This window comes from Ambystoma mexicanum, chromosome 14, assembly GCF_040938575.1.
Source record: "Ambystoma mexicanum isolate Mex_15411 chromosome 14, UKY_AmexF1_1, whole genome shotgun sequence".
Classification (NCBI taxonomy): domain Eukaryota; kingdom Metazoa; phylum Chordata; class Amphibia; order Caudata; family Ambystomatidae; genus Ambystoma; species Ambystoma mexicanum.
In genome coordinates this window covers 468,487,471-468,505,314 of record NC_090940.1, presented here as the reverse complement: position 1 = coordinate 468,505,314, position 17,844 = coordinate 468,487,471, and positions in this window count along the sequence as shown.

Sequence of the window (17,844 nt, the reverse complement as noted above, 5' to 3'; positions counted from 1 at the left end):
TATTACATCTCATGTTATAGGACGGGTCTCAGGTTAAGTATTAGAAGCATTGAGGTATCACATCTCATGGTATAGGAAGGGTCTCAGGATTGGAATGGGAAGGAGTTTGATATCACATCTCATGCTATCGGAAGGGTCTCAGGATTGGATTGGGAAGGAGTTGGATATCACATCTCATGCTATAGGAAGGGTCTCAGGTTTGGTATAAGCATTGAGATATCACATCTCATGCTATAGGAAGGGTCTCAGGATTGGAATGAGAAGGAGTTGGATATCACATCTCATGCTATAGGAAGGGTCTCAGGTTTGGTATAAGCATTGGGATATCACATCTCATGGTATAGGAAGGGTCTCAGGATTGGAATGGGAAGGAGTTTGATATCACATCTCATGCTATCGGAAGGGTCTCAGGATTGGATTGGGAAGGAGTTGGATATCACATCTCATGCTATAGGAAGGGTCTCGGGTTTGGTATAAGCATTGAGATATCACATCTCATGCTATAGGAAGGGTCTCAGGATTGGAATGGGAAGGAGTTGGATATCACATCTCATGCTATAGGAAGGGTCTCAGGTTTGGTATAAGCATTGAGATATCACATCTCATGCTATAGGAAGGGTCTCAGGATTGGAATGGGAAGGAGTTGGATATCACATCTCATGCTATAGGAAGGGTCTCAGGTTTGGTATAAGCATTGAGATATCACATCTCTGCTATCGGAAGGGTCTCAGGATTGGAATGGGAAGGAGTTGGATATCCCATCTCATGTTATAGGAAGGATCTCAGGTTTGGTATTAGAAGCATTGAGACATCACATCTCATGCTATAGGAAGGGTCTCAGGATTGGAATGGGAAGGAGTTGGATATCACATCTCATGCTATAGGAAGGGTCTCAGGTTTGGTATAAGCATTGAGATATCACATCTCTGCTATCGGAAGGGTCTCAGGATTGGAATGGGAAGGAGTTGGATATCCCATCTCATGCTATAGGAAGGGTCTCAAGTTTGGTATTAGAAGCATTGAGATATCACATCTCATGCTATAGGAAGGGTCTCAGGATTGGAATGGGAAGGAGTTGGATTTCACATCTCATGCTATAGGAAGGGTCTCAGGTTTGGTATAAGCATTGAGATATCACATCTCATGCTATAGGAAGGGTCTCAGGATTGGAATGGGAAGGAGTTGGATATCACATCTCATGTTATAGGAAGGATCTCAGGTTTGGTATTAGAAGCTTTGAGACATCACATCTCATGCTATATGAAGGTTCTCAGGATTGGAATGGGAAGGACTTGGATATCACATCTCATGCTATAGGGACGGTCTCAGGTTTGATAGTAGAAGCATTGAGATATCACATCTCATGCTATAGGAAGAGTCTCAGGATTGGAATGGGAAGGAGTTGGATATCACAACTCATGCTATAGGAAGGGTCTCAGGTTTGGTATAAGCATTGAGATATCAAATCTCATGCTATAGGAAGGGTCTCAGGATTGGAATGGGAAGGAGTTGGATATCACATCTCATGCTATAGGAAGGGTCTCAGGTTTGGTATAAGCATTGAGATATCACATCTCATGCTATAGGAAGAGTCTAAGGATTGGAATGGGAAGGAGTTGTATATGACATCTCATGCCATAGGAAGGGTCTCAGGTTTGGTATAATCATTGAGATATCACATCTCTGCTATCGGAAGGGTCTCAGGATTGGAATGGGAAGGAGTTGGATATCCCATAACATGTTATAGGAAGGGTCTCAGGTTTGGTATTAGAAGCATTGAGGTATCACATCTCATGCTATCGGAAGGGTCTCCGGATTGGAATGGGAAGGAGTTGGATATCACATCTCATGCTAAAGGAAGGGTCTCAGGTTTGATATTAGAAGCATTGAGATATCACATCTCATGCTTTCGGAAGGGTCTCATGATTGGAATGGGAAGGAGTTGGATATCACATCTCATGCTAAAGGAAGGGTCTCAGGCTTGGAAGGGGAAGGATTTGGATATCCCATCTCATGCTATAGGAAGGGTCTCAGGTTTGGTATTAGAAGCATTGAGATATCACATCTCATGCTATAGGAAGGGTCTCAGGATTGGAATGGGAAGGAGTTGGATATCACATCTCATGCCATAGGAAGGGTCTCAGGTTTGGTATAAGCATTGAGATATCACATCTCATGCTATAGGAAGGGTCTCAGGCTTGGAAGGGGAAGGATCTGGATATTACATCTCATGTTATAGGACGGGTCTCAGGTTTAGTATTAGAAGCATTGAGATATCACATCTCATGGTATAGGAAGGGTCTCAGGATTGGAATGGGAAGGAGTTTGATATCACATCTCATGCTATCGGAAGGGTCTCAGGATTGGATTGGGAAGGAGTTGGATATCACATCTCATGCTATAGGAAGGGTCTCAGGTTTGGTATAAGCATTGAGATATCACATCTCATGCTATAGGAAGGGTCTCAGGATTGGAATGGGAAGGAGTTGGATATCACATCTCATGCTATAGGAAGGGTCTCAGGTTTGGTATAAGCATTGAGATATCACATCTCATGCTATAGGATGGGTCTCAGGATTGGAATGGGAAGGAGTTGGATATCACATCTCATGTTATAGGAAGGATCTCAGGTTTGGTATTAGAAGCATTGAGACATCACATCTCATGCTATAGGAAGGGTCTCAGGATTGGAATGGGAAGGAGTTGGATATCACATCTCATGCTATAGGAAGGGTCTCAGGATTGGTATAAGCATTGAGATATCACATCTCATGCTATCGGAAGGGTCTCAGGATTGGATTGGGAAGGAGTTGGATATCCCATCTCATGCTATAGGAAGGGTCTCAGGTTTGGTATTAGAAGCATTGAGATATCACATCTCATGCTATTGGAAGGGTCTCAGGATTGGAATGGGAAGGAGTTGGATTTCACATCTCATGCTATAGGAAGGGTCTCAGGTTTGGTATAAGCATTGAGATATCACATCTCATGCTATAGGAATGGTCTCAGGATTGGAATGGGAAGGAGTTGGATATCACATCTCATGTTATAGGAAGGATCTCAGGTTTGGTATTAGAAGCTTTGAGACATCACATCTCATGCTATAGGAAGGGTCTCAGGATTGGAATGGGAAGGACTTGGATATCACATCTCATGCTATAGGAAGGGTCTCAGGTTTGGTATAAGCATTGAGATATCACATCTCATGCTATAGGAATGGTCTCAGGATTGGAATGGGAAGGAGTTGGATATCACATCTCATGTTATAGGAAGGATCTCAGGTTTGGTATTAGAAGCTTTGAGACATCACATCTCGTGCTATAGGAAGGGTCTCAGGATTGGAATGGAAGGACTTGGATATCACATCTCATGCTATAGGGAGGGTCTCAGGTTTGATAGTAGAAGCATTGAGATATCACATCTCATGCTATTGGAAGGGTCTCAGGATTGGAATGGGAAGGAGTTGGATATCACATCTCATGCTAAAGGAAGGGTCTCGGGTTTGGAAGGGGAAGGATTTGGATATTACATCTCATGTTATAGGACGGGTCTCAGGTTTAGTATTAGAGGCATTGAGATATCACATCTCATGGTATAGGAAGGGTCTCAGGATTGGAATGGGAAGGAGTTTGATATCACATCTCATGCCATAGGAAGGGTCTCAGGTTTGGTAGAAGCATTGAGATATCACATCTCATGCTATCGGAAGGGTCTCAGGATTGGATTGGGAAGGAGTTGGATATTGCATCTCATGCTATAGGAAGGGTCTCAGGTTTGGTATTAGAAGCATTGAGATATCACATCTCATGCTATAGGAAGGGTCTCAGGATTGGAATGGAAAGGAGTTGGATATCACATCTCATGCTATAGGAAGGGTCTCAGGTTTGGTATAAGCATTGAAATATCACATCTCATGCTATAGGAAGGGTCTCAGGATTGGAATGGGAAGGAGTTGGATATCACATCTCATGTTATAGGAAGGATCTCAGGTTTGGTATTAGAAGCATTGAGACATCACATCTCATGCTATAGGAAGGGTCTCAGGATTGGAATGGGAAGGAGTTGGATATCAAATCTCATGCTATAGGAAGGGTCTCAGGTTTGGAATGGGAAGAAGTTGGATATGACATCTCATGCCATAGGAAGGGTCTCAGGTTTGGTATAAGCAATGAGATATCATATCTCTGCTATAGGAAGGGTCTCAGGATTGGAATGGGAAGGACTTGGATATCACATCTCATGCTATAGGGAGGGTCTCAAGTTTGATATTAGAAGCTCCAATCCTGAGACCAATGTGATATCTCAATGCTTATACCATACCTGAGACCCTTCCTATGGCATGAGATGTGATATCCAACTCCTTCCCATTCCAATCCTGAGACCCTTCCTATAGCATGAGATGTGATATCTCAATGCTTCTACCAAAACTGAGACCCTTCCTTTAGCATGAGATGTGATATCCAACTCCTTCCCATTCCAATCTTGAGACCCTTCCTATAGCATGAGATGTGATATCTCAATGCTTCTAATATCAAACCTGAGATCCTTCCTATAACATGAGATGTGATATCCAAATCCTTCCACTTCCAAACCTGAGACCCTCCCTTTAGCATGAGATGTGATATCCGACTCCTTCCCATTCCAATCCTGAGACCCTTCGGATAGCATGAGATGTGATATCTCAATGCTTCTAATAACAAACCTGAGATCCTTCCGATAGCATGAGATGTGATATCTCAATGCTTCTAATACCAAACCTGAGATCTTCCTATAACATGAGATGTGATATCCAAATCCTTCCACTTCCAAACCTGAGACCCTCACTTTAGCATGAGATGTGATATCCGACTCCTTCCCATTCCAATCCTGAAACCCTTCTGATAGCATGAGATGTGATATCTCAATGCTTCTAATACCAAACCTGAGATCCTTCCGATAGCATGAGATGTGATATCTCAATGCTTCTAATACCAAACCTGAGATCTTCCTATAACATGAGATGTGATATCCAAATCCTTCCACTTCCAAACCTGAGACCCTCCCTTTAGCATGAGATGTGATATCCGACTCCTTCCCATTCCAATCCTGAGACCCTTCTGATAGCATGAGATGTGATATCTCAATGCTTCTAATACCAAACCTGAGATCCTTCCGATAGCATGAGATGTGATATCTCAATGCTTCTAATACCAAACCTGAGATCCTTCCTATAGCATGTGATGTGATATCCAACTCCTTCCCATTGCAAACCTGAGACCCTTCCGATAGCAGAGATGTGATATCTCAATGCTTATACCAAATCTGAGACCCTTCCTATAGCATGAGATGTGATATCTCAATGCTTCTATCAAACCTGAGACCCTTCCATTAGCATGAAATGTGATATTCACTCCTTCCCATTCCAATCCTGAGACCCTTCCTATAGCATGAGATGTAATATCTCAATGCTTCTATCAAACCTGAGACCCTTCCTTTAGCATGAGATGTGATATCCAACTCCTTCCCCTTCCAAACCTGAGACCCTTCCTTTAGCATGAGATGTGATATCCAAATCCTTCCCATTCCAATCCTGAAACCCTTCCTATACCATGAGATGTGATATCTCTATGTTTCTAATAAAAAACACGAGGCCCTTCCTATAGCAAGAGATATGATATCCAAATCCTTCCCATTCCAATCCTGAGACCCTTCCTATAACATGAGATGTGATATCCAACTCGGAATGGGAAGGAGTTGGATATCCGATAACATGTTATAGGAAGGGTCTCAGGTTTGGTATTAGAAGCATTGAGGTATCATATCTCATGCTATCGGAAGGGTCTCCCGATTGGAATGGGAAGGAGTTGGATATCACATCTCATGCTAAAGGAAGGGTCTCAGGTTTGATATTAGAAGCATTGAGATATCACATCTCATGCTATCGGAAGGGTCTCAGGATTGGAATGGGAAGGAGTTGGATATCACATCTCATGCTAAAGGAACGGTCTCAGGCTTGGAAGGGGAAGGATTTGGATATCCCATCTCATGCTATAGGAAGGGTCTCAGGTTTGGCATTAGAAGCATTGAGATATCACATCTCATGCTATAGGAAGGGTCTCAGGATTGGAATGGGAAGGAGTTGGATATCACATCTCATGCTATAGGAAGGGTCTCAGGTTTGGTATAAGCATTGAGATATCACATCTCATGCTATAGGAAGGGTCTCAGGCTTGGAAGGGGAAGGATTTGGATAATACATCTCATGTTAAAGGACGGGTCTCAGGTTTAGTATTAGAAGCATTGAGATATCACATCTCATGGTATAGGAAGGGTCTCAGGATTGGAATGGGAAGGAGTTTGATATCACATCTCAAGCTATAGGAAGGGTCTCAGGATTGGAAAGGGAAGGATTTGGATTTCACATCTCATGTTGTAGGATGGTTCTCATGTTTGGTTTTAGAAGCATTGAGATATCACATCTCGTGCTATCGGAAGGGTCTCAGGTTTGGAAAGGGAAGGATTTGGATTTCACATATGTTATAGGATGGTTCACAGGTTTGGTTTTAGAAGCATTAAGATATCACATCTCATGCTATAGGAAGGGTCTCAGGTTTGGAATGGGAAGGAGTTGGATACACATCTCATGTTATAGGAAGGATCTCAGGTTTGGTATTAGAAGCATTGAGATATCACATATCATGCTATAGGAAAGGTCTCAGGATTGGAATGGGAAGGAGTTGGATATCACATCTCATGCTAAAGGAAAGGTCTCAGGTTTGGAAGAGGAAGGATTTGGATCTCACATCTCATGTTTTAGGACGGGTCTTAGGTTTGGTATTAGAAGCATTGAGATATCACATCTCATGGTATAATAAGTGTCTCAGGATTGGAATGGGAAGGAGTTGGATATCACATCTCATGCTATAGGAAGGGTCTCGGGTTTGGAACTGGAAGGAGTCGGATATCACATCTCATGGTATAGGAAGGGTCTCAGGTTTGGTATAAGCATTGAGATATCACATCTCTGCTATCGGAAGTGTCTCAGGATTGGAATGGGAAGGAGTTGGATATCACATCTCATGCTATAGGAAGGGTCTTCTCAGGTTTGGTATAAGCATTGAGATATCACATCTCATGCTATAGGAAGGGTCTCAGGATTGGAATGGGAAGGAGTTGTATATGACATCTCCTGCCATAGGAAGGGTCTCAGGTTTGGTATAAGCATTGAGATATCACATCTCTGCTATCGGAAGGGTCTCAGGATTGGAATGGGAAGAAGTTGGATATCCCATCTCATGTTATAAGAAGGGTCTCAGGTTTGGTATTAGAAGCATTGAGATATCCCATCTCATGCTATAGGAAGGGTCTCAGGTTGGAATGGGAAGGAGTTGGATATCACATCTCATGTTATAGGAAGATTCTCAGGATTGGAATGGGAAGGATTTGGATATCACATCTCTTGCTATAGGAAGGGTCTCAGGTTTTTTATTAGAAACATTGAGATATCACATCTCATGCTATAGGAAGGGTTTCAGGATTGGAATGGGAAGGATTTGGATATCACATCTTATGCTAAAGCAAGGGTCTCAGGTTTGGAAGGGGAAGGATTTGGATATCACATCTCATGTTATAGGACGGGTCCCAGGTTTGGTATTAGAAGCATTGAGATATCACAACTCATGCTATAGGAAGGGTCTCAGGATTGGAATGGGAAGGAGTTGGATATCACATCTCATGCTAAAGGAAGGGTCTCAGGTTTGATAGAAGTATTGAGATATCACATCTCATGCTATAGGAAGTGTCTCAGGATTGGAATATGAAGGAGTTTGATATCCCTTCTCATGCTATAGGAAGAGTCTCAGGTTGGAATGGGAAGGAGTTGGATATCACATCTCATGTTATAGGAAGGGTCTCAGGATTGGAATGGGAAGGATTTGGATATAACATCTCTTGCTATAGGAAGGGTCTCAGGTTTTTTATTAGAAACATTGAGATATCACATCTCATGCTATAGGAAGGGTTTCAGGATTGGAATGGGAAGGATTTGGATATCACATCTTATGCTAAAGGAAGGGTCTCAGGTTTGGAAGGGGAAGGATTTGGATATCACATCTCATGTTATAGGACAGGTCCCAGGTTTGGTATTAGAAGCATTGAGATATCACAACTCATGCTATAGGAAGGGTCTCAGGATTGGAATGGGAAGGAGTTGGATATCACATCTCATGCTAAAGGAAGGGTCTCAGGTTTGATAGAAGTATTGAGATATCACATCTCATGCTATAGGAAGTGTCTCAGGATTGGAATATGAAGGAGTTGGATATCCCATCTCATGCCATAGTAAGGGTCTCAGATTTGGTATAAGCATTGAGATATCATATCTCTGCTATCGGAAGGGTCTCAGGATAGGAATGGGGAGGACTTAGATATCACATCTCATGCTATAGGGAGGGTCTCAGTTTTGATATTAGAAGCATTGAGATATCACATCTCATGCTATCGGAAGGGTCTCAGGATTGGAATGCGAAGAAGTTGGATATCACATCTCAAGCTATCTCAGGTTTGGAATGGGAAGGAGTTTCAAATCACATCTCAAGCTATCGGAAGGGTCTCAGGTTTGGAAGGGGAAGGATTTGGATCTCACATCTCATGTATTAGGACGGGTCTCAGGTTTGGTATTGGAAGCATTGAGATATCACATCTCATGTTATAGGAAGGGTCCCAGGATTGGAATGGGAAGGAGTTGGATATCACATCTCAAGCTATCTCAGGATTGGATTGGGAAGGAGTTTGATATCACATCTCAAGCTATAGGAAGGGTCTCAGGATTGGAAAGGGAAGGATTTGGATTTCACATCTCATGTTGTAGGATGGTTCTCATGTTTGGTTTTAGAAGCATTGAGATATCACATCTCATGCTATCGGAAGGGTCTCAGGTTTGGAAAGGAAAGGATTTGGATTTCACATATGTTATAGGATGGTTCTCAGGTTTGGTTTTAGAAGCATTAAGATATCACATCTCATGCTATAGGAAGGGTCTCAGGTTTGGAATGGGAAGGAGTTGGATACACATCTCATGTTATAGGAAGGATCTCAGGTTTGGTATTAGAAGCATTGAGATATCACATATCATGCTATAGGAAAGGTCTCAGGATTGGAATGGGAAGGAGTTGGATATCACATCTCATGTTAAAGGAAAGGTCTCAGGTTTGGAAGAGGAAGGATTTGGATCTCACATCTCATGTTTTAGGACGGGTCTTAGGTTTGGTATTAGAAGCATTGAGATATCACATCTCATGGTATAATAAGTGTCTCAGGATTGGAATGGGAAGGAGTTGGATATCACATCTCATGCTATAGGAAGGGTCTCGGGTTTGGAACTGGAAGGAGTCGGATATCACATCTCATGGTATAGGAAGGGTCTCAGGTTTGGTGTAAGCATTGAGATATCACATCTCTGCTATCGGAAGTGTCTCAGGATTGGAATGGGAAGGAGTTGGATATCACATCTCATGCTATAGGAAGGGTCTCAGGTTTGGTATAAGCATTGAGATATCACATCTCATGCTATAGGAAGGGTCTCAGGATTGGAATGGGAAGGAGTTGTATATGACATCTCCTGCCATAGGAAGGGTCTCAGGTTTGGTATAAGCATTGAGATATCACATCTCTGCTATCGGAAGGGTCTCAGGATTGGAATGGGAAGAAGTTGGATATCCCATCTCATGTTATAGGCAGGGTCTCAGGTTTGGTATTAGAAGCATTGAGATATCCCATCTCATGCTATAGGAAGGGTCTCAGGATTGGAATGGGAAGGAGTTGGATATCACATCTCATGCTATAGGAAGGGTCTCAGGTTTGGTATAAGCATTGAGATATCACATCTCATGCTATAGGAAGGGTCTCAGGATTGGAATGGGAAGGAGTTGGATATCACATCTCATGCTATAGGAAGGGTCTCAGGTTTGGTATAAGCATTAAGATATCACATCTCATACTATAGGAAGAGTCTCAGGATTGGAATGGGAAGGTTTTGTATATGACATCTCATGCCATAGGAAGGGTCTCAGGTTTGGTATAAGCATTGAGATATCACATCTCTGCTATCGGAAGGGTCTCAGGATTGGAATGGGAAGGAGTTGGATATCCCATAACATGTTATAGGAAGGGTCTCAGGTTTGGTATTAGAAGCATTGAGGTATCACATCTCATGCTATCGGAAGGGTCTCCGGATTGGAATGGGAAGGAGTTGGATATCACATCTCATGCTAAAGGAAGGGTCTCAGGTTTGATATTAGAAGCATTGAGATATCACATCTCATGCTATCGGAAGGGTCTCAGGATTGGAATGGGAAGGAGCTGGATATCACATCTCATGCTAAAGGAAGGGTCTCAGGCTTGGAAGGGGAAGGATTTGGATATCCCATCTCATGCTATAGGAAGGGTCTCAGGTTTGGTATTAGAAGCATTGAAATATCACATCTCATGCTATAGGAAGGGTCTCAGGATTGGAATGGGAAGGAGTTGGATATCACATCTCATGCTATAGGAAGGGTCTCAGGTTTGGTATAAGCATTGAGATATCACATCTCATGCTATAGGAAGGGTCTCAGGCTTGGAAGGGGAAGGATTTGGATATTAAATCTCATGTTATAGGACGGGTCTCAGGTTAAGTATTAGAAGCATTGAGGTATCACATCTCATGGTATAGGAAGGGTCTCAGGATTGGAATGGGAAGGAGTTTGATATCACATCTCATGCTATCGGAAGGGTCTCAGGATTGGATTGGGAAGGAGTTGGATATCACATCTCATGCTATAGGAAGGGTCACAGGTTTGGTATAAGCATTGAGATATCACATCTCATGCTATAGGAAGGGTCTCAGGATTGGAATGGGAAGGAGTTGGATATCACATCTCATGCTATAGGAAGGGTCTCAGGTTTGGTATAAGCATTGAGATATCACATCTCATGGTATAGGAAGGGTCTCAGGATTGGAATGGGAAGGAGTTTGATATCACATCTCATGCTATCGGAAGGGTCTCAGTATTGGATTGGGAAGGAGTTGGATATCACATCTCATGCTATAGGAAGGGTCTCGGGTTTGGTATAAGCATTGAGATATCACATCTCATGCTATAGTAAGGGTCTCAGGATTGGAATGGGAAGGAGTTGGATATGTCATCTCATGCTATAGGAAGGGTCTCAGGTTTGGTATAAGCATTGAGATATCACATCTCATGCTATAGGAAGGGTCTCAGGATTGGAATGGGAAGGAGTTGGATATCACATCTCATGCTATAGGAAGGGTCTCAGGTTTGGTATAAGCATTGAGATATCACATCTCTGCTATCGGAAGGGTCTCAGGATTGGAATGGGAAGGAGTTGGATATCCCATCTCATGTTATAGGAAGGATCTCAGGTTTGGTATTAGAAGCATTGAGACATCACATCTCATGCTATAGGAAGGGTCTCAGGATTGGAATGGGAAGGAGTTGGATATCACATCTCATGCTATAGGAAGGGTCTCAGGTTTGGTATAAGCATTGAGATATCACATCTCATGCTATAGGAAGGGTCTCAGGCTTGGAAGGGGAAGGATCTGGATATTACATCTCATGTTATACGACGGGTCTCAGGTTTAGTATTAGAAGCATTGAGATATCACATCTCATGGTATAGGAAGGGTCTCAGGATTGGAATGGGAAGGAGTTTGATATCACATCTCATGCTATCGGAAGGGTCTCAGGATTGGTATAAGCATTGAGATATCACATCTCATGCTATCGGAAGGGTCTCAGGATTGGATTGGGAAGGAGTTGGATATCCCATCTCATGCTATAGGAAGGGTCTCAGGTTTGGTATTAGAAGCATTGAGATATCACATCTCATGCTATAGGAAGGGTCTCAGGATTGGAATGGGAAGGAGTTGGATTTCACATCTCATGCTATAGGAAGGGTCTCAGGTTTGGTATAAGCATTGAGATATCACATCTCATGCTATAGGAATGGTCTCAGGATTGGAATGGGAAGGAGTTGGATATCACATCTCATGTTATAGGAAGGATCTCAGGTTTGGTATTAGAAGCTTTGAGACATCACATCTCATGCTATAGGAAGGGTCTCAGGATTGGAATGGGAAGGACTTGGATATCACATCTCATGCTATAGGAAGGGTCTCAGGTTTGGTATAAGCATTGAGATATCACATCTCATGCTATAGGAATGGTCTCAGGATTGGAATGGGAAGGAGTTGGATATCACATCTCATGTTATAGGAAGGATCTCAGGTTTGGTATTAGAAGCTTTGAGACATCACATCTCATGCTATAGGAAGGGTCTCAGGATTGGAATGGGAAGGACTTGGATATCACATCTCATGCTATAGGGAGGGTCTCAGGTTTGATAGTAGAAGCATTGAGATATCACACCTCATGCTATTGGAAGGGTCTCAGGATTGGAATGGGAAGGAGTTGGATATCACATCTCATGCTAAAGGAAGGGTCTCAGGTTTGGAAGGGGAAGGATTTGGATATTACATCTCATGTTATAGGACGGGTCTCAGGTTTAGTATTAGAGGCATTGAGATATCACATCTCATGGTATAGGAAGGGTCTCAGGATTGGAATGGGAAGGAGTTTGATATCACATCTCATGCCATAGGAAGGGTCTCAGGTTTGGTAGAAGCATTGAGATATCACATCTCATGCTATCGGAAGGGTCTCAGGATTGGATTGGGAAGGAGTTGGATATTGCATCTCATGCTATAGGAAGGGTCTCAGGTTTGGTATTAGAAGCATTGAGATATCACATCTCATGCTATAGGAAGGGTCTCAGGATTGGAATGGAAAGGAGTTGGATATCACATCTCATGCTATAGGAAGGGTCTCAGGTTTGGTATAAGCATTGAAATATCACATCTCATGCTATAGGAAGGGTCTCAGGATTGGAATGGGAAGGAGTTGGATATCACATCTCATGTTATAGGAAGGATCTCAGGTTTGGTATTAGAAGCATTGAGACATCACATCTCATGCTATAGGAAGGGTCTCAGGATTGGAATGGGAAGGAGTTGGATATCAAATCTCATGCTATAGGAAGGGTCTCAGGTTTGGAATGGGAAGGAGTTGTATATGACATCTCATGCCATAGGAAGGGTCTCAGGTTTGGTATAAGCATTGAGATATCATATCTCTGCTATAGGAAGGGTCTCAGGATTGGAATGGGAAGGACTTGGATATCACATCTCATGCTATAGGGAGGGTCTCAAGTTTGATATTAGAAGCTCCAATCCTGAGACCAATGTGATATCTCAATGCTTATACCATACCTGAGACCCTTCCTATGGCATGAGATGTGATATCCAACTCCTTCCCATTCCAATCCTGAGACCCTTCCTATAGCATGAGATGTGATATCTCAATGCTTCTACCAAAACTGAGACCCTTCCTTTAGCATGAGATGTGATATCCAACTCCTTCCCATTCCAATCTTGAGACCCTTCCTATAGCATGAGATGTGATATCTCAATGCTTCTAATATCAAACCTGAGATCCTTCCTATAACATGAGATGTGACATCCAAATCCTTCCACTTCCAAACCTGAGACCCTCCCTTTAGCATGAGATGTGATATCCGACTCCTTCCCATTCCAATCCTGAGACCCTTCTGATAGCATGAGATGTGATATCTCAATGCTTCTAATACCAAACCTGAGATCCTTCCGATAGCATGAGATGTGATATCTCAATGCTTCTAATACCAAACCTGAGATCTTCCTATAACATGAGATGTGATATCCAAATCCTTCCACTTCCAAACCTGAGACCCTCCCTTTAGCATGAGATGTGATATCCGACTCCTTCCCATTCCAATCCTGAAACCCTTCTGATAGCATGAGATGTGATATCTCAATGCTTCTAATACCAAACCTGAGATCCTTCCGATAGCATGAGATGTGATATCTCAATGCTTCTAATACCAAACCTGAGATCTTCCTATAACATGAGATGTGATATCCAAATCCTTCCACTTCCAAACCTGAGACCCTCCCTTTAGCATGAGATGTGATATCCGACTCCTTCCCATTCCAATCCTGAGACCCTTCTGATAGCATGAGATGTGATATCTCAATGCTTCTAATACCAAACCTGAGATCCTTCCGATAGCATGAGATGTGATATCTCAATGCTTCTAATACCAAACCTGAGATCCTTCCTATAGCATGTGATGTGATATCCAACTCCTTCCCATTGCAAACCTGAGACCCTTCCGATAGCAGAGATGTGATATCTCAATGCTTATACCAAACCTGAGACCCTTCCTATAGCATGAGATGTGATATCTCAATGCTTCTATCAAACCTGAGACCCTTCCATTAGCATGAAATGTGATATTCACTCCTTCCCATTCCAATCCTGAGACCCTTCCTATAGCATGAGATGTAATATCTCAATGCTTCTATCAAACCTGAGACCCTTCCTTTAGCATGAGATGTGATATCCAACTCCTTCCCCTTCCAAACCTGAGACCCTTCCTTTAGCATGAGATGTGATATCCAAATCCTTCCCATTCCAATCCTGAAACCCTTCCTATACCATGAGATGTGATATCTCTATGTTTCTAATAAAAAACACGAGGCCCTTCCTATAGCAAGAGATATGATATCCAAATCCTTCCCATTCCAATCCTGAGACCCTTCCTATAACATGAGATGTGATATCCAACTCGGAATGGGAAAGAGTTGGATATCCCATAACATGTTATAGGAAGGGTCTCAGGTTTGGTATTAGAAGCATTGAGGTATCATATCTCATGCTATCGGAAGGGTCTCCCGATTGGAATGGGAAGGAGTTGGATATCACATCTCATGCTAAAGGAAGGGTCTCAGGTTTGATATTAGAAGCATTGAGATATCACATCTCATGCTATCGGAAGGGTCTCAGGATTGGAATGGGAAGGAGTTGGATATCACATCTCATGCTAAAGGAACGGTCTCAGGCTTGGAAGGGGAAGGATTTGGATATCCCATCTCATGCTATAGGAAGGGTCTCAGGTTTGGTATTAGAAGCATTGAGATATCACATCTCATGCTATAGGAAGGGTCTCAGGATTGGAATGGGAAGGAGTTGGATATCACATCTCATGCTATAGGAAGGGTCTCAGGTTTGGTATAAGCATTGAGATATCACATCTCATGCTATAGGAAGGGTCTCAGGCTTGGAAGGGGAAGGATTTGGATATTACATCTCATGTTAAAGGACGGGTCTCAGGTTTAGTATTAGAAGCATTGAGATATCACATCTCATGGTATAGGAAGGGTCTCAGGATTGGAATGGGAAGGAGTTTGATATCACATCTCATGCTATCGGAAGGGTCTCAGGATTGGATTGGGAAGGAGTTGGATATCACATCTCATGCTATAGGAAGGGTCTCAGGTTTGGTATAAGCATTGAGATATCACATCTCATGCTATAGGAAGGGTCTCAGGATTGGAATGGGAAGGAGTTGGATATCACATCTCATGTTATAGGAAGGATCTCAGGTTTGGTATTAGAAGCATTGAGACATCACATCTCATGCTATCGGAAGGGTCTCAGGATTGGATTGGGAAGGAGTTGGATATCCCATCTCATGCTATAGGAAGGGTCTCAGGTTTGGTATTAGAAGCATTGAGATATCACATCTCATGCTATAGGAAGGGTCTCAGGATTGGAATGGGAAGGAGTTGGATTTCACATCTCATGCTATAGGAAGGGTCTCAGGTTTGGTATAAGCATTGAGATATCACATCTCATGCTATAGGAAGGGTCTCAGGATTGGAATGGGAAGGAGTTGGATATCACATCTCATGTTATAGGAAGGATCTCAGGTTTGGTATTAGAAGCTTTGAGACATCACATCTCATGCTATAGGAAGGGTCTCAGGATTGGAATGGGAAGGACTTGGATATCACATCTCATGCTATAGGAAAGGTCTCAGGTTTGGTATAAGCATTGAGATATCACATCTCATGCTATAGGAAGGGTCTCAGGCTTGGAAGGGGAAGGATTTGGATATTACATCTCATGTTATAGGACGGGTCTCAGGTTTAGTATTAGAAGCATTGAGATATCACATCTCATGGTATAGGAAGGGTCTCAGGATTCGAATGGGAAGGAGTTTGATATCATATCTCATGCTATCGGAAGGGTCTCAGGATTGGATTGGGAAGGAGTTGGATATCACATCTCATGCTATAGGAAGGGTCTCAGGTTTGGTATAAGCATTGAGATATCACATCTCATGCTATAGGAAGGGTCTCAGTGTTGGTATAAGCATTGAGATATCACATTTCATGCTATAGAACTATAGAAAGGGTCTCAGGATTGGAATGGGAAGGAGTTGGATATCACATCTCATGTTATAGGAAGGATCTCAGGTTTGGTATTAGAAGCATTGAGACATCACATCTCATGCTATAGGAAGGGTCTCAGGATTGTAATGGGAAGGAGTTGGATATCACATCTCATGCTATAGGAAGGGTCTCAGGTTTGGAATGGGAAGGAGTTGTATATGACATCTCATGCCATAGAAAGGGTCTCAGGTTTGGTATAAGCATTGAGATATCACATCTCTGCTATAGGAAGGGTCTCAGGATTGGAATGGGAAGGACTTGGATATCACATCTCATGCTATAGGGAGAGTCTCAAGTATGATATTAGAAGCTCCAATCCTGAGACCAATGTGATATCTCAATGCTTATACCATACCTGAGACCCTTCCTATGGCATGAGATGTGATATCCAACTCCTTCCCATTCCAATCCTGAGACCCTTCTTATAGCATGAGATGTGATATCAAACTCTGTCCCATTCCAATCCTGCGTCCCTTCCTATAGCATGAGATTTGATATCTCAATGTTTCTACTACCAATCCTGATACCCTTTCGATAGCATGAGATGTGATATCGCAATGCCTCTAATACCAAACCTGAGATCCTTCCTATAACATGAGATGTGATATCAAAATCCTTCCCCTTCCAAACCTGAGACCCTCCCTTTAGCATGAGATGTGATATCCAACTCCTTCCCATTCCAATCCTGAGACCCTTCTGATAGCATGAGATGTGATATCTCAATGCCTCTAATACCAAACCTGAGATCCTACCTCTAACATGAAATGTGATATCCTACTCCTTCCCTTTCCAAACGTGAGACCCTCCCTATAGCATGAGATGTGATATCCAACTACTTCCCATTCCAATCCTGAGACCCTTCCTATAGCATGAGATGTGATATCTCAATGCTTATACCAAACCTGAGACCCTTCCTATAGCATGAGATGTGATATCCAACTCCTTCCCATTCCAATCCTGAGACCCTTCCTATAACATGAGATGTGATGTCTCAATGCTTCTAATACCAGACCTGAGATCCTTCCTATGGCATGAGATGTGATATCCAACTCCTTCCCATTCCAATCCTGAGAGCCTTCCTATAGCATGAGATGTGATATCCAACTCCTTCCCATTCCAATCCTGAGAGCCTTCCTATAGCATGAGATGTGATATCTCAAAGCTTCTAATACCAAACCTGAGATCCTTCCTATAACATGAGATGTGATATCCAAATCCTTCCCCTTCCAAACCTGAGACCCTCCCTTTAGCATGAGATGTGATATCCAACTCCTTCCCATTCCAATCCTGAGACCCTTCTGATAGCATGAGATGTGATATCTCAAAGCTTCTAATACCAAACCTGAGATCCTTCCGATAGCATGAGATGTGATATCTCAATGCTTCTAATACCAAACCTGAGATCCTTCCTATAACATGAGATGTGATATCCAAATCCTTCCCCTTCCAAACCAGAGACCCTCCCTTTA